The sequence below is a fragment of the Orcinus orca genome, chromosome 3 (assembly GCF_937001465.1).
Source record: "Orcinus orca chromosome 3, mOrcOrc1.1, whole genome shotgun sequence".
NCBI lineage: Eukaryota > Metazoa > Chordata > Mammalia > Artiodactyla > Delphinidae > Orcinus > Orcinus orca.
Genome location: NC_064561.1, coordinates 103,169,018 through 103,183,078, shown reverse-complemented (window position 1 = coordinate 103,183,078; position 14,061 = coordinate 103,169,018).

Below are 14,061 nucleotides of genomic sequence, written 5' to 3'. Positions count from 1 at the left end.
TATGATCTATCCTGGAGAATGTTCCATGAACACTTGAGTAGAAATTGTATTCTGTTGTTTTTGGATGGAATGTCCAATAAGTATCAATTAAGTCCATCTTGTTTAGTGTGTCATTTAAAGCTTGTATTTCCTTATTTATTTTCTTTTTGGATGATCTGTCCATTGGTGAAAGTGAAGTGTTAAAGTCCCCTTCTATGATTGTGTTACTGTCGATATCCCCTTTTTGCTGTTAGCATTTGTCTTAGGTATTGAGGTGCTCCTATGTTGGGTTCATATATATTTACAATTGTTATATCTTCTTCTTGGATCAATCCCTTGATCATTATGTAGTGTCCTTCTTTGTCTCTTATAATAGACTTTATTTTAAAGTCTATTTCGTCTGATATGAGAATTGCTACTCCAGCTTTCTTTTGATTTCCATTTGCATGGAGTATATTTTTCCATCCCCTCACTTTCAGTCTCTATGTGTCCCTAGGTCTGAGGTGGGTCTCTTGTAGACAGCATATATACGGCTTTTGTTTTTGTATCCATTCAGCCAGTCTATGTCTTTTGGTTGGAGCTTTTACTCCATTTACATTCAAGGTAATTATCAATATGTATGTTCCTATTACCATTTTCTTAATTGTTTTGGGTTTGTTATTGTAGGTCTTTTCCTTCTCTTGTGTTTCCTACCTAGAGAAGTTTCTTTTGCATTTGTTGTAATGCTGGTTTGGTGGTGCTGAATTCTCTAAGCTTTTGCTTGTCTGTGAAATTTTTAATTTCTGTGTTGTATCTGAATGAGATCCTTCCTTGTAGAGTAATCTTGTTTGTAGGTTTTTCCCTTTCATCAGTTTAAACATGTCCTGTCACTCCCTTCTGGCTTTCAGAGTTTCTGCTGAAAGATCAGCTGGGATTCCCTTGTATGTTATTTGTTGTTTTTCCCTTGCTGCTTTTAATATTTTTTTCTTTGTTTTTAGTTTTTTATAGTTTGATTAATATGTGTCTTGGCATGTTTCTCCTTTTCTCTGTCCCTTTCTTTTTGTCTTCTTCTCCTGGGACTCCTATAATTTGAATGTTCGTATGTTTAATGTTATCCCAGAGGTCTCTGAGACTGTCCTCTATTCTTTTCATTCTTTTTTCTTTATTCTGCTCTGCGGTAGTTATTTCCACTATTTTATTTTCCAGGTTGCTTGTGCATTCTTCTGCCTCAGTTATTCTGCTATGGATTCCTTCTAGAGAATTTTTAATTTCACTTATTATGTTGTTCATCATTGTTTGCTCTTTAGATCTTCTAGGTCCTTGTTAAATGTTTCTTGTATTTTCTCCATTCTCTGTCCAAGATTTTGGATCATCTTTACTCTCATTATTCTGAATTCTTTTTCAGGTAGAGTGCCTATTTCCTCTTCATATGTTTGGTCTGGTGGGTTTTTATCTTGCTCCTTCATCTGCTGTGTGTTTCCCTGTCTTCTCATTTTGCTTCACTTACTGTGTTTGGGGTCTCCTTTTCACAGCCTCCAAGTTTGTAATTCCCCTTGTTTTTGGTGTCTGTTCCCAGTGGCTTAGGTTGGTTCAGTGGGCTGTGTAGGCTTCCTGGTGTGGTGGACTAGTGCCTGTGTTCTGGTGGAGGAGGCTGGATCTTGTCTTTCTTTTGGGCCAGGACTATGTCCGTTGGTGTGTTTTGGGGTGTCTGTGAACTTACTATGATTTTCAGCAGCCTCTTTGTTAATGGGTGTGGTTGTGTTTCTGTCTTGCTAGTTGTTTGACATAGGGTGTCCAGCACTGTAACTTGCTGTTCATTGAGTGGAGCTGCGTGTTAGCATTGAGATGGAGATCTCTGGGCGAGCTTTCTGTTTGTTATTACATGGGGCCAGGAGGTCTCTGGTGGACCAATGTCCTGAACTTGGCTCTCCCTCCTCACAGGCTCAGGCTTGACACCTGGCCAGAGCACTAAGACCCTGTAAGTCACACGGCTCAGAACAAAAGGGAGAAAAAGAAAGAAAGAAAAATAAATAAATAAAATATAATAAATAAAGTTATTAAAATAAAACATAAAAATAAATATTATTAGAGAAAAAAGAAAGAAAGAAAGAAAAGAGCAACCAAACCGAAAAACAAATCCACCAACAATAATAAGCACTAAAAACTGTACAAAAAAATAAAAATAAATGGACAGAGAGAGCCCTATGACAAATGGTAAAAGCAAAGCTATACAGACCAAATCACAAAAAGAAGCCTACACACACACACTCACAAAAAGAGAAAAGGGAAAAAAATATATAAAAAAAGGAAGAGAGCAACCAAATCAATAAACAGATCTACCAATGATAATAAGCTCTAAATACTAAACTAAGATAAACAGAAAACCAGAAACAAATTTGATGCAGAAAGCAAACCCCAAGTCTACAGTTGCTCCCAAAGTCCACCACCTCAAGCTTGGGATGATTTGTTGTCTATTCAGGTATTCCACTGATGCAGGGTACATCAAGTTGATTGTGGAGATTTAATCTGCTGCTCCTGAGGCTGCTGGGAGAAGTTTCCCTTTCTCTTCTTTGTTCGCACAGCTCCTGGGGTTCAGCATTGGATTTGGACCGCCTCTGCATGTAGGGTGCCTGAGGGTGTCTGTTTCCCACCCAGACAGGATGGGGTTAATGTAGCAGCTGATTAGGGGGCTCTGGCTCACTCAGGCTGGGGTGAGGGAGGGGTACGGAATGTGGGCCGAGCCTGCGGTGGCAGAGGCCAGCGTGATGTTGCAACAGCCTGAGGCTCACCACGTGTTCTCCCGGGGAAGTTGTCCCTGGATCATGGGACCCTGGCAGTGTCCGGCTGCGCAGGCTCCTGGGAGGGGAGGTGTGGATAGTGCCCTGTGCTTGCACACAGGCTTCTTGGTGGCTGCAGCAGCAGCCTTAGCATCTCATGCCCGTCTCTCGTGTCTGTGCTGAGAGCTGCGGCTCACGCCTGTCTATGGAGCTCATTTAGGTGGTGCTCTGTATCACCTCTCCTCACGCACCCCAAAACAGTGGTCTCCTGCCTCTTCGGCAGATCCAGGCTTTTTCCCTGACTCCCTCCTGGCTAGCTGTGGTGCACTAGTCCCCTTCAGGCTGTGTTCACGCAGTCAACCCCGGTCCTATCCCTGAGATCTGACCTCCAAAGCCTAAGCCTCAGCTCCCAGCCCCCACCTGCCCCAGTGGGTGAGCAGACAAGCCTCTCAGGCTGGTGATTGCTGGTTGGCACAGATCCTCTGTGCGGGGATCTCTCCGCTTTGCCCTCTGCACCCCTGTTGCTGCGCTCTCCTCTGTGGCTCTGAAGCTTTCCCCCTCTGCCACCCACTGTCTCCACCCATGAAGGGGCTTCCTAGTGTGTGGAAACCTTTCCTCCTTCACAGCTCCCTTGCACTGGTGCAGGTCCTGTCCATATTCTTTTGTCTCCGTTTTTTCTTTCTCTTTGCCCTACACAGGTACGTGGGGAGTTTCTTACCTTTTGGGAAGTCTGAGGTCTTTTGCCAGTGTTCAGTGGGTGTTCTGTGGAAGTTGTTCCCCATGTAGATGTATTTTTGATGTATTTGTGGGGAGGAAGGTGATCTCCGTGTCTTACTCCTCCGCCATCTTGAAGGTCTCAAAACGCAGGATTCTAGAAAAGACTGAATGCCTACAATAAGTATTTCCTACTTTTCTTACCAACCATGGTATTGTTGGTGATGAAATAAGATATATTTCAAACACCTTAGAAAACAAGTGCTTTTATTTTTTTCTCTTTTCATATCTGATGAAAAATATCAATAGCCATTGGATAATTTATCTGTATAAATATGTTTTACCTTTGCCTGTTTATTTATAAAATTATTTTTGAGAGTTATTTGAAGTGCATAAAGGAGAAAAGTTGATATCAAATACCAAAATTGTATAGTATTGAAGCTAGAAAGTTAACTTGGCCCCCAAAATGATGGAATTAAAATACATTCTTATTTCATTGAAGTATTCTTGAACATTTGTTTTTAGTTTTATATAGACCTTATAATCAAGGCAGTTGTTTTATTTAAAAATTTAAAGTCTACATTTAATTTAGCAAAAGTAAGTTGTTATATTTCAACTTTATAGGATCCATATTGATTATATGCTATAATAGACTTTGAGAGAATCTGTTCAAAAGATTTGCTACAGATTTTAGAAGTGAATGCTGCAGTTATTTTCTGTTGGGATGTGTGAGATTGTTCACTGCCCTTGGGTTTATTCATTCTGGATTGCTGCTCAACTGTTATAAGTCTCTTGAAAGAGGAAATAGTGAGTCATTCCTTAAGAGCAATTACCAGTCACATATGAGAAAGCAAATTTGAGCAAACTCATTTGTAACATACTTTTAACTTTGCATTAATGTGGATTTGTTTATACAAATAACCCATCAATTATGTTGTATTCCAAATCCACAGAATTACACTAAATCTTTCAAAACAAAGACATAAACATAAAAAAGAAATATGAAATTGAAGAGGTATAATTTAAGAGAAACTGAATGACTGAAACATAACGAGTGTCCATATCCCTAATTTATGCCTACCTAATCCTTTGATCCTCAGCTCTATTGATGGGAATCTAATTATGGTAAAATCATTGTTCTAACTTCAGAAATGTTGTGTTTTGCTCACATATATTGCCATTCTTATTTTCAAAAATGACTTAGCTCTTTCAAAATGAAGAAACAGACATGAGAGGTAGCAATATACCTGACAGAACCACTGACAGGGTTTTGTAATACAGAAACTGAGAACACGTTTATTTTTATCTTGGTAAGAGTTTGAAAGGATGATCTTAGCAACTTTAGAAGCTCAATGTGGTGGGTACAAGGAGGTGCTGAGTGGAATGTAGGTAAGCAGGGTGGTTTGCAGCATGGGCAGTGGGAAGGGAAGCCCCTTCTTCTGGAGGCTCAGTCAGAGATCTTGTGCTCTCCTGCTTGCCCTGGCTATGCCTCTAACAGGCTGGGTCACTGCTCACCAGGGCAGAAACTGCGTTCTTTTCTTTGTACACACACACACACACACACACACACACACCTTTTTGCACAACTACTGTACCAACAAGGTCTCTCTGAGAGTACGTGTTTCTGACTTCCAGAAAGGGGGCATTATAAGGAGAGGTACTGAGACTAGTTTAGTGACCCTGGGTCTGCTCCAGTTCTACAATTCTAGTGTTAGCATGAGTGCAGGGTGAGTGTGATGGACCCACAATTTGAAGAACATCAAAATTAATTTCTATATGTGGGTTCTAGTTTCAGCTCTACCACTCACTAACTAATCAGGACCTCAGCCTCCCCATCTGTATAGAGATGCTAAGTTTTTACCTGCCACAGGGTTAGTTGTGCACATCAGTTGGGGTGCTGCAATCACTTCACAAGCTGAAAAGTGCTGGAGACACATGAGCTATTATTGATAGGTGCTACCCTAGCTGAGGAGAGAGTGGTGCACTTGGAAGAGTAAAGGCAGCTTTTTCTTGGCAATGCAATATTTATCCCAAGAGATTAAAAAAAAAAAAAAGGGAGGAGACTGGGAAATAAAAGCAACAATTTTTTTTTTTTTTTTTTTTTTTTTGCGGTATGCGGGCCTCTCACTGCTGTGGCCTCTCCCACTGCAGAGCACAGGCTCCGGACGCGCAGGCTCAGCAGCCATGGCTCACAGGCCCAGCCGCTCCGCGGCATGTGGGATCTTCCCGGACCGGGGCACGAACCCGTGTCCCCTGCATCAGCAGGCGGACTCCCAACCACTGCGCCACCAGGGAAGCCCAAAAGCAACAATTTTTAACTCGGACATCTCTTAAGCGCCACAGAGCCTATTTTGTGAACATGACTGAAGAATTTTTGATGCTGAAAACAGTTTAGGCTACATGAGAAGGCTGTATAATTTTTAAGACTCAGCATCCACACCTTGAATTTGCATATTCAGGACAGAGAGAAAGGCAGAGGAAAAAATGGCAGAGAACAGTTTAAGCCATCTGTGAAACGTGGCCAACTGAGGAATATAGAATGTTTGTTCTCAACAGACCATCTCTACTTTAATCTCTAAACTATTTGATAATCTCAGAATACCAATACCTCACACCACTCTATCTTACAGTTCTCACCAAAAGTAGAGACATTCTGTAAATAGTCCAACCCCGATTTAAACATACCTATAATCACTACATCTAAAATCGTTCTGTCAAGGAAGCTACTTTTTTTTGTTTTTTCCCTAATTTTTCAAATGACCATTTTTGATTAGAACACATAGGTAAGGCCAGACTTAGCTGTAATGTTTTGGATCCAGTAATTGCCCATGTAGGAAACATGAAACAATGCTACTGGAATTTTAACTGGGGATAGACTCACAAATTCTGTTACATGGAAGAAGTAGCGAAATATACCGTGATAAGAAAAATAGTTAATGGAAATATTATGTCAAAAAACTGTGAGCTATACCATTAATCAATAGCAGTAACATTAAGCATGTGTCAGTATTGCAGTATTGTGCCCCTGAATTAGTCTAGGATAGGCAGTCATTTGCCCTTCCACGTTATTTGTCCTAACAAATTAAGTACCTAGAGGCCATGGATGCAGAGGAGCTCAGAGTGGGGCACAGTTACAAATTTGTAATAACTCTTCTAACCTTTAAGTCAGTGCTTTTTTTACTAAAAACTCTGTAGGATGTGCTTATAGAATATGCAAAAAGCATTTATGATCTTTTTATAGCAAAAAAAAAAAAAGCACATACATATTGTCAAGGCATAAACAATATTCAAGCAGCCCAATTTTAAATGAGAGCATGCCTGTGCATAACATAGCTACAGTAATACATCATAAAAATAATTTATGTGACAAGTTATTTTACTTTCTAATTTTCCCCATTTAAATATTGATTGTTTCCTAAATCACAGCTTTTAACACCAAGTCTAGAAACCATTATAAGCATGTTTATTGCCTTTATGATCTTACAAGAAAAATGTAAATACCCAGAGGTTTAGAAGGGTTTTTTATGTAGGAACAAAACAGAATTGGTAACAAAACTACTACATAAATCACCCAAGCATGGCAATGTGTCTGGGATTGCTTATATTTATCTTTATTCCTCATTCCATTATTACTTCCTAGTGGAATACTCAACATCCCAACCACTGGAATGCCATCTTTCAAACACCTCTGTTGTTCACCAAATCATAAATAAGAACATAAATAAGTAAATTCTAAGCACAAACATGGATGGTGTGTCAAGCTTCCTTGAGATTTTAGGTTATATATAACTCATAATTCTTACAGAAGACATTGAAAGATTGTAGGCACTTTGCTCAAGTTTCCCACACAAGTGAATCAATAGTAGTTTTCAGTCATGATTCTGAAATGGTTCTTATGTGCAGGGATTTCCACATCACTGATTCAACCATCAAAGCAGTTTGGAATTTCAAATATTCTGTCTTTAGAGCCTTCATAAAAAAAGAGATAAGCCATGTTCCATTGAGACCTTACTTTTGAGAGATCTTTATCTGCAACTCTTCCTAATAAAGATATCAAGATTTGATTTTTTTGATAAGGGCCATGAGTATAATAGTTAATAAGTTCATAAACTGTTTTCAATCCATGACTTATTAGTCCAAGAAAGTTAACTTGGGCAAAAACAAACGACAATAAACCCAGAAATAAGAGAGGGGCTTATTTGTTGTTTTTTGTCTGTTTAAATTGATTTTAGTTTAATGTTTGTTTGTTTTAAAGAAAAAACAAGAATGTGATTTTTTTGTTCACAGACTGGCAGGACGAAGACAGCAAGAGGTTCTTTTTACATAGCGGTGGGTGAGCATGTCATTTTCAGAAAACAAACTAACAAGCCAACCAATGATTCCCTCAGGTTTCAGGTCTATCTTGAAGGCTAATGGTCATGTCAAGTGATCAGGGGCATCTCCCTATATAGGTGTCTGTTAAATGGTCTTCTATGAACCAATATAGAAGAAGGGATGGAGAAATGGGCTATTCTTTAGTATCTTCAAAGATTGAGATTTAAAGGCATACTTTTCTTTCTTGTTAAGTGCATATATAATGCTTCAGAGTATTATCTGGTTACAAGAGGGAATTAATGTAGGGAATTATAATTACAACATAGAAAAAATTTGGACTAAAAGTTTGGACTCGGCACTTTTAAAACAATGTGTCAATTTCCAAATTATAAAGGTGATGACAAATTTAAATATAAATTTAAATTACTATCAAATCTAAAGCATATGTAGAACATATTTTCTTCTTTGTTATTCCCACAGATCCTTAGAATCAGGAAAAGAATCTAGAATATGTATTAAAATAATACATTGAATTAGGAAAAAAGCTGACGTATGTTTACTCTGATATCATGGATAGAATTATCTTTGCCTTAAACAGTTTAAGTTAGGCGTATGTTAGAAGTTTCTGGATATTAGCATTATTAATTTGTGAAGCAATTTCTAATTCTCTTATTTAATAGTAATCTTCCTTACTGTCTGCAATATCACTTTGTTAATATGTCATACCAATTCCTTTTGAATACCTTATATTATGAGGTACACATCTTTTTTTTCTTCCCTGCTAAATTAAAAGTACTACAATGGTAGATACTACATAGTATTTCATTTTTGTATTTATGGCACTAGGTTTGTTGATTGGAGTAGAGGAAATATTTGAAAAATGTTTATTAAACAGAACAGGCCATCTTTCTTCATCTTATTTGCCCTAAGGTCATGACTAAATGTAATTACTTAAAATTGGTGTTAATTGAGAAACGTGATGTGCTCAAGAGATTAAAGACACTGGAGAAATTAGAAAGCATCTGTTTCTATACTTTACATATAAATATTTTAAAAATTATGTTGAAAATTAAATAATCCAAGCGTGGTGTTTATGTTTATTTGCAATGATACTTTTCACCCTCTCCCAATCTCACTTAAGAAGGTTTTCTTTTTTATTTCCTGTAACTGAGTGAAGAAAGAAAATGTATTTTTGGCCCATGGGAAATGGTTAGTTTCTTAAAATTTACTGAAGATTTTGTGAATGATGCCTTAGAACAAACTCTGATTGCAAACATGCAGCATTTTCTAATGATGCTAATCCCGAGATATTTTTTAAAGAAAAATAATTTGCTTCTACTGCAATGAAGACTTAATAGAATCTCAGCAGACAAAGCCTCAGCTTATAGTAAATTCCCAAGCAAGATTTCCCAACTATAAATAAAACATATGAGTTCTTCATGTCTTCATATTTACTGACAAAAGTGTTTACCAAACAGAAAGGCATATAAATAATTTCCACTGCATCTCAAAATGCTAATACTCAATAGAATATTTCATGAAGTATTTATATAGCACTGCTAGAGACAACAGTGAACTGTAAATCATGACACACTTCAGTACAAGACTCAAAAATAAGCTCCATGATTTTAGAAACATAACTCGTAGGCTACATTAGATTTTTCTGCCTAGGGTTTGTCACTTGTTTTGTACAGAGGTACAGCTGCATATACACACCAAAGACCTTTCATTTCATGTTAAACTTCCTCCAATGTGTTCAATTTTGAATCTGTCAGAGTATTATACAACTAATGAAAACACTATAACAAAGTAGTAAACACCTAAGGTAACTGGACTCATTAAAAGGAGCATGTTCTCATGATTTTCTCTCCAGATCGCCTTTTTAAAAACTTTAATGATTTGTGCTGTACCTACTTTCTGGGGAGCTGAGGGTATGTGTAGAAATGTTTTTGACATGTTCTTGGAGAAAGCAGAAGGTGGAAAAGAATGTGAAAGGAAGAATTAAAGAAGACCAAGAGTACGTGTAAATACACAGAAACTAAAAAGAGTGAGCTTGCAGTTAGTTATCTATCCCATAGGAATTCCTAACAGTTGATTACATGTATTCATCAAGTCAGGAAAAGGGAATCAAAGATTCACCTCCACGTGAGATTCAGTGTTCAAATTTATTTAAGTCTAGATAGGTAAACTTGTAGGATAAAACATGAATGAGTGAATCTAAAGAAAGACTGAATTTTCTGGGAACAACATTCCTTTATCTCAATTCACTGGATTATGAGTCCTGGTGTAAAATACAGTAGAATCTGTTGATCTGTTTTTACTTTTTTATATATAAGAGACTTCTGACATATAGGCAGTATAACATTAATAAAAATATATTGTGCAATTAAAATGGAGAGACTTTGTTGGGACTGTTTTACTCCAGCTAAATTTTTTATACTCAACACATAAACTGGTAGCTAGTAGTATATTATTTAAAGTACTACTGTGAAGTTATCCAAACAGCATTTAATTTAGGTGAAATAATTCACAGTGGGTCAGATTTGAAATATAATTTATTGTTCTCATGTAAAGGAAACAACAGTGAGAAATGAGAAATTTGCAACAACAAATATTTTCAGTAATTAAGTCCAGGGCAGTAAATTAACAAATTGTGGGAAATGCAGTTTCAGGAAACTATTGTTGCTGGATGGATACCCTGAAGTTAACTTATTACGGGGCAGTGGTTCAGAGCACAGGCTGAAGAGCACAGTCTTCAGAAAGTCATACAACTGTTTTCTGCATGTTTCCTTATCTATAAGGTGTAGACAGTGACAGCATTTGCCTCATGTATGTCTTGAGAACAAGCTGTTAATACATAATTTAATTGATGTAGGCATTTAAACTGATACATGACACATCCAAAATATTGCTGTAATGTCTTGATTCAACCAGCGAAAGGAAAATGATGGTGCTTCGGTACTTACTCATGGGATGATAGAAATCTACTCTAAGCTTTTCTTTTTCTTTCTACTTATTTAGATTCATGACATAGGAAATAGAGAACAAACAAATACACATTTAATGCTTGTAGCTAAACATATCTATGCAAATATTTAAATATAGAGTTACTGGGGCATATGAAGGATCTTACATGTTTTTGTTTTTGTTTTGCGGTACGCGGGCCTCTCACTGTTGTGGCCTCTCGCATTGCGGAGCACAGGCTCCGGACGCGCAGGCTCAGCGGTCATGGCTCATGGGCCCAGCCACTCCGCGGCACGTGGGATCTTCCCGGACCGGGGCACGAACCCGTGTCCCCTGCATCGGCAGGCGGACTCTCAACCACTGTGCCACCAGGGAAGCCCCGTATTTTTGTTATTTAATTAATTTTTATTGGAGCTATAGTTGATTTACAATGTTATGTTAGTTTCTACTATACAGCAAAGTGAATCAGTTATACATATACATATATCCATTCTTTTTTAGATTCTTTTCACATTTGGTCATTACAGAGTACTGAGTAGAGTTCCCTGTGCTATACAGTAGGTTCTTATTAGTTATCTATTTTATATATAGTAGTGTGTATATATCAATCCCAATCTCCCAATATATCCTTCTCCCCCTTTCCACCTCTTATGTGTTTTTGAAAGAAAAGAGAAGAAATAGTTACTTGACAAAGGTCGAGGGACTTCCCTGGCAGTCCAGAGGTTAGGACTTGGTGCTTCCACTGACATGGGCCAGGGTTTGATCCCTGGTGGGGGAGCTAAGATCCCACAAGCCACAGGCTGCGGCCAAAAAAAAACAACAACAAAAGACAGATATAGAGCTAAACATTGTTGCAAGGACAGAGAATATTACAGGAGAAGCCATTATATATAAAATATAGAAAATTGTCTTAAATGAAATTTAAAATGCTTATATCGTATATTTTTAAAATTATCACATTCTTGATATATAATAATATTTTTTAAACTTATGTACCTAGAATCAGAATATCTAGGTCAGAAACAATGTTAAATGTAATCAAATCCAATTCTACAACCAACAGGTTAAAAATTGGACCTACATGTACTAATGGAATAAATATTTGGAAGCCTTTTTTAAATTAATATGTGTCATTTAATCTCATGTACAAAATTGGGCACTGACACTGAAAAATAGCTTGATGCAATAAAATGATGTGAGTTTATTGTTAATTGAAATGTTGGTGAAACATTGTCATTGAAATCTGAATCAAATTTTGATGGTAATAAAGGATATACTCATTGTCCTTTTTTTTTTTAAACATCTTTATTGGAGTATAATTGCTTTACAATGGTGTGTTAGTTTCTGCTTTATAACAAAGTGAATCACTTATACATACACATATGTCCCCATATCTCTCCCCTCTTGCTTCTCCCTCCCTCCAGCTGTCCCTATACCATCCCTCTAGGTGGTCACAAAGCACTGAGCTGATTTCCCTGTGCTATGTGGCTGCTTCCCACTACCTATCTATTTTACGTTTGGTAGTGTATATATGTCCATGCCACTCTCTCACTTTGACCCAACTTACCCTTCCCCCTCCCCGTATCCTCAAGTCCATTCTCTAGTAGGTCTAAGCTCTTCATGACCTTTTTTTTCTTTTTTTTTTAGATTCCATATATATGTGTTAGCATACGGTATTTGTTTTTCTCTTTCTGACTTACTTCACTCTGTATGACAGACTCTAGGTCCATACACCTCACTACAAATAACTCAATTTCATTTCTTTTTATGGCTGAATAATATTCCATTGTATATATGTGCCACACCTTCTTTATCCATTCATCTGTAGATGGGACACTTACATTGCTTCCATGTCCTGTCTATTGTAAATACAGCTGCAATGAACATTTTGGTACATGACTCTTTTTGAATTAGAGTTTTCTCAGGGTATATGCCCAGTAGTGGGATGGCTGCATTGTATGGTAGTTCTATTTTTAGTTTTTTAAGGAACCTCCATACTGTTCTCCATAGTGGCTGTATCAATTTATATTCCCATTAACAGTGCAAGAGGGTACCCTTTTCTCCACACCCTCTCCAGCATTTATTCTTTGTAGATTTTATGAAGATGGCCATTCTGACTGGTGTGAGATGATATCTCATTGTAGTTTTGATTTGCATTTCTCTATTGATTAATGATGTTGAGGATTCGTTCATGTGTTTGTTGGCAATCTGTATATCTTCTTTGGAGAAATGTCTAGGTCTTCCGCCCATTTTTGGATTGGGTTGTTTATTTTTTGATATTGAGCTGCTTGTAAATTTTGGAGATTATGCCTTTGTCAGTTGCTTCATTTGCAAATGTTTTCTCCCATTCTGAGGTCTTCTCATCTTGTTTATGGTTTCCTTTGCTGTGCAAAAGCTTTTCAGTTTCATTAGGTCCCATTTGTTTATTTTTGTTTTTATTTCCATTTCTCTAGGAGGCGGGTCAAAAAGAATCTTGCTGTGTTTTATGTCATAGAGTGTTCTGCCTATGTTTTCCTCTAAGAGTTTGATAGTGTCTGGCCTTATATTTAGGTCTTTAGTCCATTTTGAGTTTATTTTTGTGTATGGTGTTAGAGTGTTCTAATTTCATTCATTTACATGTAGCTGTCCAGTTTTCCCAGCACCACTTATTGAAGAGGCTGTCTTTTCTCCACTATATATTCTTGCGTCCTTTATCAAAGATATGGTGAACATGTGTGTGTGGGTTTATCTCTGGGCTTTCTATCCTGTTCCATTGATCTATATTTCTGATTTTGTGCCAGTACCATACTGTCTTGATTACTGTAGCTTTATAGTATAGTGTGAAGACAGGGAGCCTGATTCCTCCAGCTCCATTTTTCTTTCTCAAGATTGCTTTGGCTATTAGGGGTCTTTTGTGTTTCCATATAAATTGTGAAATTTTTTGTTCTCGTTCTGTGAAAAGTGCCAGTGGTAGTTTGATAGAGATTGCATTGAATCTGTAGATTGCTTTGGGTAGTAGAGTCATTTTCACAATGTTGATTCTTCCAATCCAAGAACATGGTATATCTCTTGATCTATGGATTCTGTTTGCTAGTAGTTTGTTGAGGGTTTTTGCATCTATATTCATCAGTGATATTGGCTTGTAGTTTTCTTTCTTTGTTACATCTTTGTCTGGTTTTGGTATCAGCATGATGGTGGCCTCGTAGAATGCATTTGGGAGTGTTCCTCCCTCTACTATGTTTTGGAAGAGTTTGAGAAGGATAGGTGTTACCTCTTCTCTAAATGTTTGATAGAATTCGCCTGTGAAGCCATCTGATCCTGGGCTTTTGTACGTTAGAAGATTTTTAATCAGAGT